The sequence below is a fragment of the Ciconia boyciana genome, chromosome 2 (assembly GCF_034638445.1).
Source record: "Ciconia boyciana chromosome 2, ASM3463844v1, whole genome shotgun sequence".
Classification (NCBI taxonomy): Eukaryota; Metazoa; Chordata; class Aves; order Ciconiiformes; family Ciconiidae; genus Ciconia; species Ciconia boyciana.
The window spans coordinates 56,656,923-56,667,636 of NC_132935.1; the positions used below are offsets into that span (position 1 = coordinate 56,656,923).

Consider the following 10,714-nt stretch of genomic DNA (forward strand, 5'->3'; position numbering starts at 1 on the left):
GTGTTGGATACTTGTTTTTTGTTCTCTTGTACTCCTAATACTGGTTTTGCCCAGCTCCAAATTGTGCATATCTTTAATCAAGCATGGGTGAGTACTTGCATCCTTAGCGTTATCCTGAGCCCCCTCTTATCAGCCCAGGCTTGTATTTGTGTAAATTCCATCCAGTGTTCCCACTTTGGAGGGCCTTGCTGTCATACCTTGCCTCTATTCCTATGTAATTATACCAGCCGCTGGATGTTTGAGTTCTAAATACGTCTTTCGATGTGGAATAACCAACTGCCACTATGATCTCTATAAAAATTAGTACATCACAGGATTAAAATAAGCAAAAGTACACAGAACGGGTAGTAGCTGTCTGATCACTAGAAAAAAAAAGTTGTTATAGCTAAGCAAACTAAACCAAGGTTTCCAGTCAGGCTGAGACAAGTTCAGACAAAGAGGAGAACCAGACAACTACTCTAATAAGTCAAACATCAGATTAAAGAGACATCACTTACAACAAAAATATTAGCAAAAAACCATATTGTTTTCTATAGATAGCTGTAGATCCTGTGTAGGTTCTTGCAAGGCATCACCAAATTAAAACAGGAGAAAGTTGTGTGTACTTACATATGCTGTGGATGCTATGTCAGTCTTAAGTAATGTGATCCAAAATGAGCAGATCCGCCAAACTGAATTTGTGCTGGGAATCTGCATGGGCATTGCTAGGGAAGGGGTTGCTTTGGGCTTGCTCTAGTGTGGCCTCGGGCACTGAGTACTGATAGCAGTTGGAATTTTTTACCTGTGCTCCTGAAGATCATCTGGTTTAGTTTCCTCTAGGAGAAACCCACTTTATTTTCTCCGACACAATTCTGTGATGTGAACTGAACTGCAGTAAGAAGGGATGATCCTGATCTGAATTAAAATACTAATGTAGTCGTGTCTTGTATGGAATCAGAACCATGGTGATTAAAGCTCTTAAGTGGCATTTTTTGTTTACTGGAGCATCTTCCAGTACCGAAGGAGGAAACTAAGAAATTAGGACTGGAACCAGGAAACTAAACAAAACAAGTTAAATGTGAGAGGAATATGAGGTTGCATAGTAAATGCACTCAGCCAACCAGCAAGATATTTCTGCAAGTGCCATGATGAGATATGAAATGTAGCTGTAAGAGACCAGGGTTATCTATGCTTTAATTAGGTCAAGCTGAAAAATGCAAAAGCTCTGTCCAGAAGCCTGGAAAAGCATACACTCATGGTTCAATGGGAGGAAAAAAAATGCAAAGTAACAACGTTGAAAGACAAGTACACTTCAAACTGAATCTTATTCTACTAACTCTGGTCCTTATCTGTAACGTCTTGATCTCTTTTACTGCAGTTGAGGCAAGGGATACTAGGCTATATAAAATGCCAGCTAACATCTTGAATTACAAAAGGCAGAGAGAAAAACAAGATCTGATTCTGCGGTGAAACCATCCACTCAGAAGATGCTTTTCAAGGCAAAAGTAATAACTGCATGCTGTTAACTGTAACTGTAAACCTAAGCTCATATAATACTGTGTTTATTCCCACTGAGTGGGTTCCTGTGAGTCTGATCTTTTGCATCTCCTTAATCCCTGCACATGCTACTTTATGCATTTTCCTTTCTAATACTCTGCTTTGCTACCTGCTGTCTGTGTGCCGCGTGCAATTTTTGTAAGCATGTGGGATTATCTTTTTAGCAGTAGCTAGCGCTGGCTGGCATTTGCATGCTGCCCTTATTCAATTCAATTACTGACTGTCCACAGGGCAGTAATTGCGGTTTCAGGAAGCTAAGGTTAATGAGTAAATCGAGTTTTATGTCTTCCTGGGTCATAAGATACTGACGGGTAAAATATATTTGGATAGGATAGATTTAAATCATTGCAGTTGTGCTAGGCTGTGCTAGCAGCTTATAATGAAAGCTTAGGTGTTTGCTGAAATTGAGAATGTTGTTGATAATGTAACCCAAAGGAGGATGGAGGAGAGCTATCCTGACCAGTTAAACGTCCCTTTTCCCAGTTAATGGCAACAGAATGCAATTATATCAGTGAAAAAAAGAGAACTTCAGGTTTTCTGCAGTAAGATCAGCTTTTTGCCATGCATTGCATAACTTTTAAGTAAGCAGCATAAGTAAATATCAGTGTTTGAGAGACAAAAGGCTTAAAAAAGGGTTTTGTCTCATGTAGCAGCCTCTTGCCAGCCAGCAGGGGAGTAACCGTGCATGGTACAGGCTGCACGCAGGCGCTCCCCAGGCAGCCCCGGCGAGGGCTCAGATCCTCGGGCCAGGATCCAAGGAGCTGTAGCATGAAAGTCTCGTGCACGTTTCATACCTAGAGGACGGGACGGACAGAAGCCTCCAGAGCACTATTGCAATGGGAGCAGAAGAATTACAAGGGATGGAGAAGAATGAAGAAAGAGACATTCATACTGAAATGGAAGAGAGAAACTGGAACAGATGTTGATAATATTAAAAGTGCAGTCTAGCTCTTGCCAACAAAATTGTTAGCATATGAGTAGAAGCTTCTTTCAACTAGAATCCAACTGTATGTACTTTGGTTGTTTCTAAAATATATATGTGGGGCTACTTTTGTGGTGGCACAGGAAACTAGCCCTCTGCTTTTGTTAAAACTGTGCCAATAACAGCAGCAAAACCTCTTTTTCTAGCACTGCAATATTTAACTTGACATCCCATCTGATGCACAAGACAGCAGAACCAAAAGGGAGATGGATTAATTTAGGTAAGTATTTTCTGCATTGGATAAATCTACTGGTATTACTGGTAACGGCATTACCATTACATTATACCTTCTTATTCCTCCCCTGTGGATTCACAAGCACCTAAGTATATATCAAATAGTTTGAAAATGTTGCTGGCAGTCAGAAGGGTGGTGCTTTTGACCATTCGCCTGTGGCAGAGCCACAATTAAGGTAATTCCTCAAATTCTGAATTGGAATTATGAGTGCATTTCATTCTATTTATTTATATTTTATGGTAATGCAACACGATGAAGTTCTATCTTGGCCTTTCTTTGCCCTCACACCCTTTTTTTTAAATTTCCAAATAATATTGCCTATATTCCACAGTTCTTCTCTTAGCATATGGTCAGATGAGGGTGCACTCTCCTAATGGCTAGTAGTTATTTTCTAATAATACTAATATTTCCATAACCAAGATGGATGTTTCTAAGGGAATGACTACATGAGTGCTTGCAGCTGTGTTCAAAATATAATACAGCCAAAGACTGTCATGAGTGTATGTTACACACCCAAAATTCTGTTCCAAACAGTGTTGGGGCTGCATTTTAAGAGCTCATTTTAGTTCTTAGGCCTCTCCATGAAAATCAAAATTCTTGATGTTGTAGGATTAGTCAATGGCAAAACCCAGCTGGAAGATGATTTTTTTCTCCCACTGAAACTGTGGGTGGAGATCTGGGTTCGCATCCTTACTCTAACTATTCTCTGTTGCTGGCCAAAGCAGAATTGGTTGGGATTGTGATCCTGAGCCTCTTTAAATAACTTTTAATAAGGGTTCTGGTTTTCTCATTATAGACAAATTTCAGATCTGAGGTTCTGGTGTCTCCATAGCTCTTTCCTAGGCTCTAGGTGATTATATTATATAGAGCTTATGGCTCTAGTCCTGAAGAGAGTGTAATTTCATCCTCGTGTTTCAAAAGGTTAATCTCTTCTCATTAGCAATAAGGGGTCACATGTGGCTAAAAAAAATACTAACATACATCTGAATTTCCTACCCATGTGAGCAGTGGAAAAATGAACAGGAGTGGGAAGGAGTCATCACATCATATACTTAACTCATCTAAATCTGGATGCTTAAATTAGGTTCCTCCACCAAGTGGAGTCAGTAGGAGTCATCCCTTTCACTGTTAGGAAAGTCAGGAGGGATTAGGCTCCTAATTTATGTATCAAAATATTTGATTGTATTTGATTATGTATCAAATACCTTAAAGAGGTGCTGTGAATATCTTGCCTTCTTCCCAGCCTCTCAACTTCTTAAGCTGCTAACTTAACTGATCCTGCTGAACTTTCAGAAGTACACCAGCACGTCTTCTCTTGGGCTCTAGACCAACAAGAAACAACAAAGAAGCTTGAAGAAAGCTGAGAAGGAAAAATTTTCAGAAAAAAATCCAGAGCTGAAGAGGAGGAGCCACAGATGTGTATCACAGCCAGAACAGTAGCTGCTACGTTTGGAGCTAAACTCTCAGCCCACATGAACTGCGAGAGCTTAATGAGCAAAACTGGCCATGCACTTAATAAATACTTGGGCTGAAGGAGTGAAGAAGGTCATGTTTTGAAGACCTAACTACAGACAATCCAATCATGACAGGGGTAACGAGGTATTTCTAGGAGGCAAAGGTGTGAGTCTGGCAGAGCCAGGTAGGCAGGAGCTGTCATGGGAAGGGCCACCAAGCCCACAGCCCTTGCAAGCAGGTGCCCAGCATTCCCTGTGGGGCTGTAAGGGTGCCTCTGCTGCGACAGACTCCCTGCCATTGGCTTCAGCAGCCCAAAGGTGGCAGAAACCTTTAATCTGAATCTAGCTAGATGAAAGCCACTGCAGGTATGCCTAGCCATGCCGTAATGGCAACTTTGATTACAGTGTAGGTATCTTCGAAAACAGATCTTGAGAACTGAGGTCAGGATGTGATTATAAGAATTACAGGCTTTCCTAAAAGTGCTGAGGAAAACAAAAACACAAACAAACTGAAAAACCCATTGATTCTTCTATTTTAATCCTGATGACCAGCTACGTCAAAATGATCTGCCGGGAGCCATCACAGTCAAATCCACAATAAAAGAAACACCATGTGGATCAGCAGCAGACATCAGAAACCTTCCCAGAGGAGAGAAGAGGTAAGGAATGTAGAACTGGCCTTGTCTCTTCTCCTTCGGCAAATGACTAGCTCTCAAAAACCCTAATTAAGTTTCTGTCTTTAAAATGTGATTTCCATTTGCTCCCTAAGGTTTAAAAGTAGTGAAAAGATTTCAGCAATTGATGACACTCTCGGTTGTACTGAATTAGAGCGTAGAGGAATTAGAAGTTGCTGCTGTTGGTTTCATGTACTGATGGTCTCTCTTTTTCTTCTCGCCCTTGCACCAGGACGCTGTTCCCCGCCGCCCTCCCGGGCAGCAGCCGCGTGCCAGAGAGGCACATCTCCCGCCGGTGGTGCTCGGTGGTCAGGGTAAGTTTTCTATCACTTTCGGATTCACGTAGCCTTTGGAGCCCTTTGTTCAGGTTTACCCACAGGCCTGCACCTCCAGTCTTTCCTCTCATATGCAGTCTTGTGAAAGTGGGAACACTTTTGCCTTTATGAGTGTATTTGACAACAGCTTAACTTTACTGGCTGCGATGGAAATCCTCTAGGTTTGCACTGCTGTCAACTAAACTGGGCTCAGGGGATCCGTGTGTGGGTTATAAACTGCTTAATTGCATGTGGGCAATGTTGTCCTCTGACTCAGAAATATCTTTGCCTTGGGAAAAAATAATGTCCCCCCCAAATTCTTGTCTTTCTCCATTCACAGACATCACCTCTTTAATGTTGCCCTACATTTGTCTTAACACAATTTATTGGATAAATGGCAAAAAAGACTATTAGTTGTTTCCACAGGAGGCTGTGAATGATAAACACACACGTTTTACTACTGTACATGTACTGGACATGTTTGTGACTGAATACTCCCTAATTCAAAAGCATCTCACCTGCTCTCGATATAACATCAATAACAACACAGCTCTGTGCTGTGATTCTGGCATAGTTTCAGCTCTTCCACAGAACTTAAATTGTGACCATATATTCCAGTTAGCTTAGGCTTCAGGCTTTGAAAGCTCAGTGTGAGTAATGAAGAGAAAGCAATTTGATTAGCTGGTGGAGCTGACTAGAAGGCACCTTCATTACAAAGGAGGTTTAAAAAGGAATAAAACTATACAAAATGGATTAAATGTATAATATAGCATCAAACAGCATAACAAAGAAAAATGTCTGCATTCAACTGAAATTAATATTTAATAGATGGCACAGTGATGTCCATGGCTTTATATGCTTCTTTTTTAATGATCTTTACCACTGCTTGAGGTCCTTTGTCTTGTCCCCTTCTACTGACATCAGCTGGAAGAGACAGAGATTAAAACAAGGGTAATTTCCCCATGGTCATTGCTTGGCACTATTTCTGCTTTGCTCAGCCATTAACTGAAGTTTAAAGGATGAAGCACTGTCACTCAAACTGACTCTTCCCTCCACCCTTTCTTACCAGGGTTAACCACTCAGCCAGTCACCAAGGAAACGCGTGGCTCCCGTGCCCATCTTACTGCCACCCCACAGCCTCATACTGGGAACGTCACCATAATCTCATTAGGAGGTTGAATTTGCCATTGAAGCTTGAATTCCCATAACAGGAGGGGAGTGGACTAATGCAATTAAGCAAATTAGCGTTTTGAGCCATTGCATGATATGTGTCTAATACCACGAGCAAAGACTAGGTAGTTTTCTTCCTCTGTTAAAAAAAATAAATCAGCAAAACCAATACCCCAGTCCTCTCCCCACGTTATGTTCAGGGAAATACTGTAGTCCTCTCTCAGCTGTAAAGGTCTTTACAAATGGGAAGATAATTATTCACTTGACCAAAAACCTGAATTGTTTCCCCGTCTTTTTCCCAATACTCCCATCCCAGTGGTTCTGATCATTTTTATCTATGTAACATTTATACATCTAAAGGTAAAGTAGATAAAGCAAAACCTCAGGGACTTTAAATAATAACTAAATTCTGCTAATCCAGCAGCCTGGTGTCATCATTTAGCTTTGCTCCTCTCTTATGGTATGTGACAGTGGTTAGCAGATCAGAACAAAACTCCTGTTGGTTTCAAATCTATTTTGATGTGAAGTGTTTCTTAAGTGCTGTGAATAGCTATTTTAAAATACGCCAAATTTTCTGGAGGTAATTCCGGCATATTCAGTAATTCTCTGGAAATGCAGATTATTAAAAGCCTAAGGCAGAGCTTTTCTGCCTTTTGTTGCGGGGTTTGGAGGCTAATCCAGTTCCCTCCTCCCTCCCTCAGCCTGCCAAGTAAATAAAGCAGCAAGAGCGGACTGTAGCAAGAATCAGGAACCATAACTCTTTGAATCATATCCTGGCACGTGAGTTTCAAAGGCAGTGTATTTCTCTGGGACCCTGGGGGAGGGAGGGAGGGAGGGGAGCAGCAGTACCCTCCTGCGGATAATGCTGCCGTCTTCATCACAGCGTTTATTCCTGGGGAGGTGGAAGATGGAACGACCCGGAGAGGACCTAGGAGCCTCTTATGTGTATCGATTACCAAGGAGGTTATGCCGCTGGCTGCTTGCTCATCTTCAACTTCGAATGAGAAAGGCAGGAATAATGAGTGTATTTTAGTAGATGTTATTGTGCTACCACTTATCTTCTCCTGAATAAATCCCAGCCTGCCACTGGGCACTACAGTCAGAAGGAGTGAGAACATGGGTTATTACTAAATAAGGGCATTGGTTATATGCTCCACTTTATATAATACACGATTCCTATCCTAAGCTGCTTACAAAATATATATATATTATGTAGGCAGCATACGTAGTCCCAAAGGATAGTGTAATCTTAGCATTTTTGCCTGAAAACGCAAGTAGCTTCAAGACTGAGTCAGTACTGAGAATATCTGTCACAAACTTGAAAATGGAATATAGTACAGATAATGCTGCAGTTATTTGAAAAGCGTCACAAAGCTAAGTATTTCAGTGGTCACAAAATCCCAAAATGTCAGAGCCGAGCTGGTACTGAAGAGAAATCGAAGTATGCTGAAACAGAAGATACAGAACGGAGCCTCACAAACAAAATGAGCTCTGCAGTGTGATGGCAATAGCCATACAGTTTGGATTAAAGTATTTTAGTATTTATGGTATCAGATCAGATAAGGACAAAAAAAAAAGAATTAATGTTTTAAAATATCTTTTTCCCTCCTGATACCTTTACAAGATATAACCAGGGGATGAATTATTTCCCCATGTAAGTTCTTACATAACATCGCTATAAAGTAGTTTTTTCCTTTTATCATGTTTGGATTTAAATGTAGCCTTAATCCTGCATATCCTGCTTTGAAAAGCTTAGATCCAAAATGTATTGTATAGTATTCTTTAAAAGGCTTCACTCTGTAGTATGGGCTAGCCTTGAGTTAATAGTATAGATTTCAATGCTTAAGCTTACACTTCATAGTTTTGCTTGGATAATAGTCTTCATTTAATACAATGTAAAATTTCAAATATGCCCAGTAATTGAGACAAAGAAAACCCAGCAAAAAGCATACCATTATTTAATATCACTTATTAGATAAAATATGCAGTAACACACAGATTTGTGGGCAAATTCACCAAAATACTGAAGCATACAAAATAAAGCACACCATCTAGTAATACTGAGTTTACAACTTACATTTTCCTATAAATTTTTCCCAACAGCTTATATTTTCCTATGACTTTTTTCCCATATTCAGAAGAACATTACCAAGCAATTGAGACACAGCCTGTGAATCTGGCTTCTAGCTTCAGAGCTGATCTCTTGAGGTTGCAGGACTGTTATGGTGAGACCAATATTATAGGAAGTGAGAGCAGCAGGGCTTGAGTCCGAGCCTTCGTGGTTGTAGCAGTGGCTCCCCCAAAAGTGCAAGTCACTGAAGGAAACTCCAGACTCATCGCAGGGAGCAGCACTGTTGCAGGCAATAGCTTGGAAGTAGAGAAGTGAGTACCTGGCTTATCTCTGATCGCACAGTGACCACTGAAGAGTTACCTGCACTCTTGTCCTGAACCTGCCCATAGTCTGTATAATCACAGCAATTAGCCAGAAGAGCATTTAATAACTTAGCAGAACTGTAACCTATTTTCTCCCAGTGTATCCCATGCATGATACAAGAACGGATACATATGCCATACTTCCTAGTCTTTAACTAATTTCACATCAAGCTAGTCAGTACATATTCTTGAAAATTCTTGAAGGGCAAGCACCATAAATGTGGCATTTTTGGCACAAAAGAAGAGATTTTGTATCCACCGTGAAATGCAACTTTATATGGAGGGCTGCGACCACTGTCCCTGTGGTGGATGGATGTTACTTGCTCTGGAGGAGGTAAGGTAGGAGAGCACTGCCAAGCACCTGTGACTGGGTTTTCCTGGTCACCTTGTTTCATCCCACACTGGGGTAATGAGGTCATCGAGTAGCAGTTATCCTTTCCCCCCTCCTCCCCTGTTCTCTTTTTGATAGTGTATTTCATGGTGCTGCGAGTTTCCCTCACAAAAGGGTTTCAACGAGTAGTTTACACGGTCCATCTCTACTATAGATCAGGCATAAAATACATATGAAAATGCAGCTTTGCAGCTGCTTCTCTGCCTTGACCCACTGCCAGGCTTAAACATAATGGTTTCAAACTCTGTGGGCCTACGGCATCTTTCTTACCCCTGATCATATTTTATGCTTGGAAAGAAGCAGGAAGCGTGGGTAAACCCATGAAGATGGGAGGATAAGACCTTAAAAATTATGCTGCAGGCAAGAAGGATTTGAAGAGGAATAATGTGGCCCAAAGGGCAAAGGAGATTTTGATACTCTGAATAAGCAGGAGTTAGACGAGAAGAGAAAGCAGGAGATGGAGATAAACAGAGGCACGGCATGCTTCAGGGAAAGAGTAGTAAAGGAAGAGAAACTTAATGCCAAAAGTGAACCTGCCTTTTTATATTCTGGGTGTTGATTTCTTTCATGCAGTCACATCAGCACAATAGGTGTTTGCCTAGACCGCAGGATCCATTCATACCTTTCTAAGCTCTTCAGGAGTTTGTTAGAATAGTACATGTCTTTGCCTCCTGAGATGATGTACTCTTTTCTTGAATGGAAAAAGGATGGTATACGGAGTCTAAAATTAAAGCAACTAAAGAGACCTCTAAGTTACAAAAGATAATAAGCTTAAAAATCATTAGTGACAAGTGCCAATTTAATAGATGTTAAAGATCTTTCTTGTGCTTCAGCGGAGAACAGAAGTGTTATAAAAATCGATGCACGTCTCTGGAGCGTGGCAATGCAGGTTCTTAGTACACAAGTCCAAAACACACAAGGACACAACCTGTTGTGTAGCATGCAGAGGCACTGCCAGATCCAAATCCATTGCTGTTGACAGACAGCAAGAAGGATGAGTCAGGAGTGTATTCTTCCTCATTCGAGTGACAGCTGTCATACTGTAATGCTTTACATTATTGTTCACTGTTTATTGCTAAAGGGAAATGCCGCAACTTTAATATCGGCACTTTGCCTGAATAAATCCCACATGCCTGTTTTTTGGGAGAAACAACATTGATTCGTGTAGAAAAGGTGACTAACAGCAAATCAGAATAGGGCGGGAAGATGAAAATAATGGACCCTTAGTGCTCCTTTTGCAGGAAGGGCTCTATTGACGATGCAAGTGATACAAAATTAATGCATCTGTGACAGTAAATTAAAAATGAGAGGTGGCACAAACATAAACTCGCTGTTGTTAAAATGAAACTGCACTACCGTGCTCCTCATGAACTGCCATGTTATGCTGGCACTCCTCGGAGCAAAGCTGCTTACCCTCGGAGGGGTGAATGGCTTCTGCACCAGGGAACACAGAAAGCAGAGGTACATCCTCGTGTGACAAAGGCCCGCGGTGTGGGGGGTGAATTTGTTAGAGGGAGGCACTGCC

At 41.2% G+C, this 10,714-nt stretch overlaps 1 long non-coding RNA gene across 1 annotated transcript; it reads left to right on the top strand.

Annotated features, from left to right (window-relative positions):
- Positions 1-4,616: 4,616 nt before the first annotated feature.
- Positions 4,617-7,174, top strand: LOC140647750 (uncharacterized). Its single transcript, XR_012040949.1, has 3 exons — positions 4,617-4,866; positions 5,114-5,195; positions 7,067-7,174. It is a non-coding gene; the product is annotated as an uncharacterized lncRNA (long non-coding RNA).
- The last annotated feature ends 3,540 nt before the right edge of the window (positions 7,175-10,714 follow it).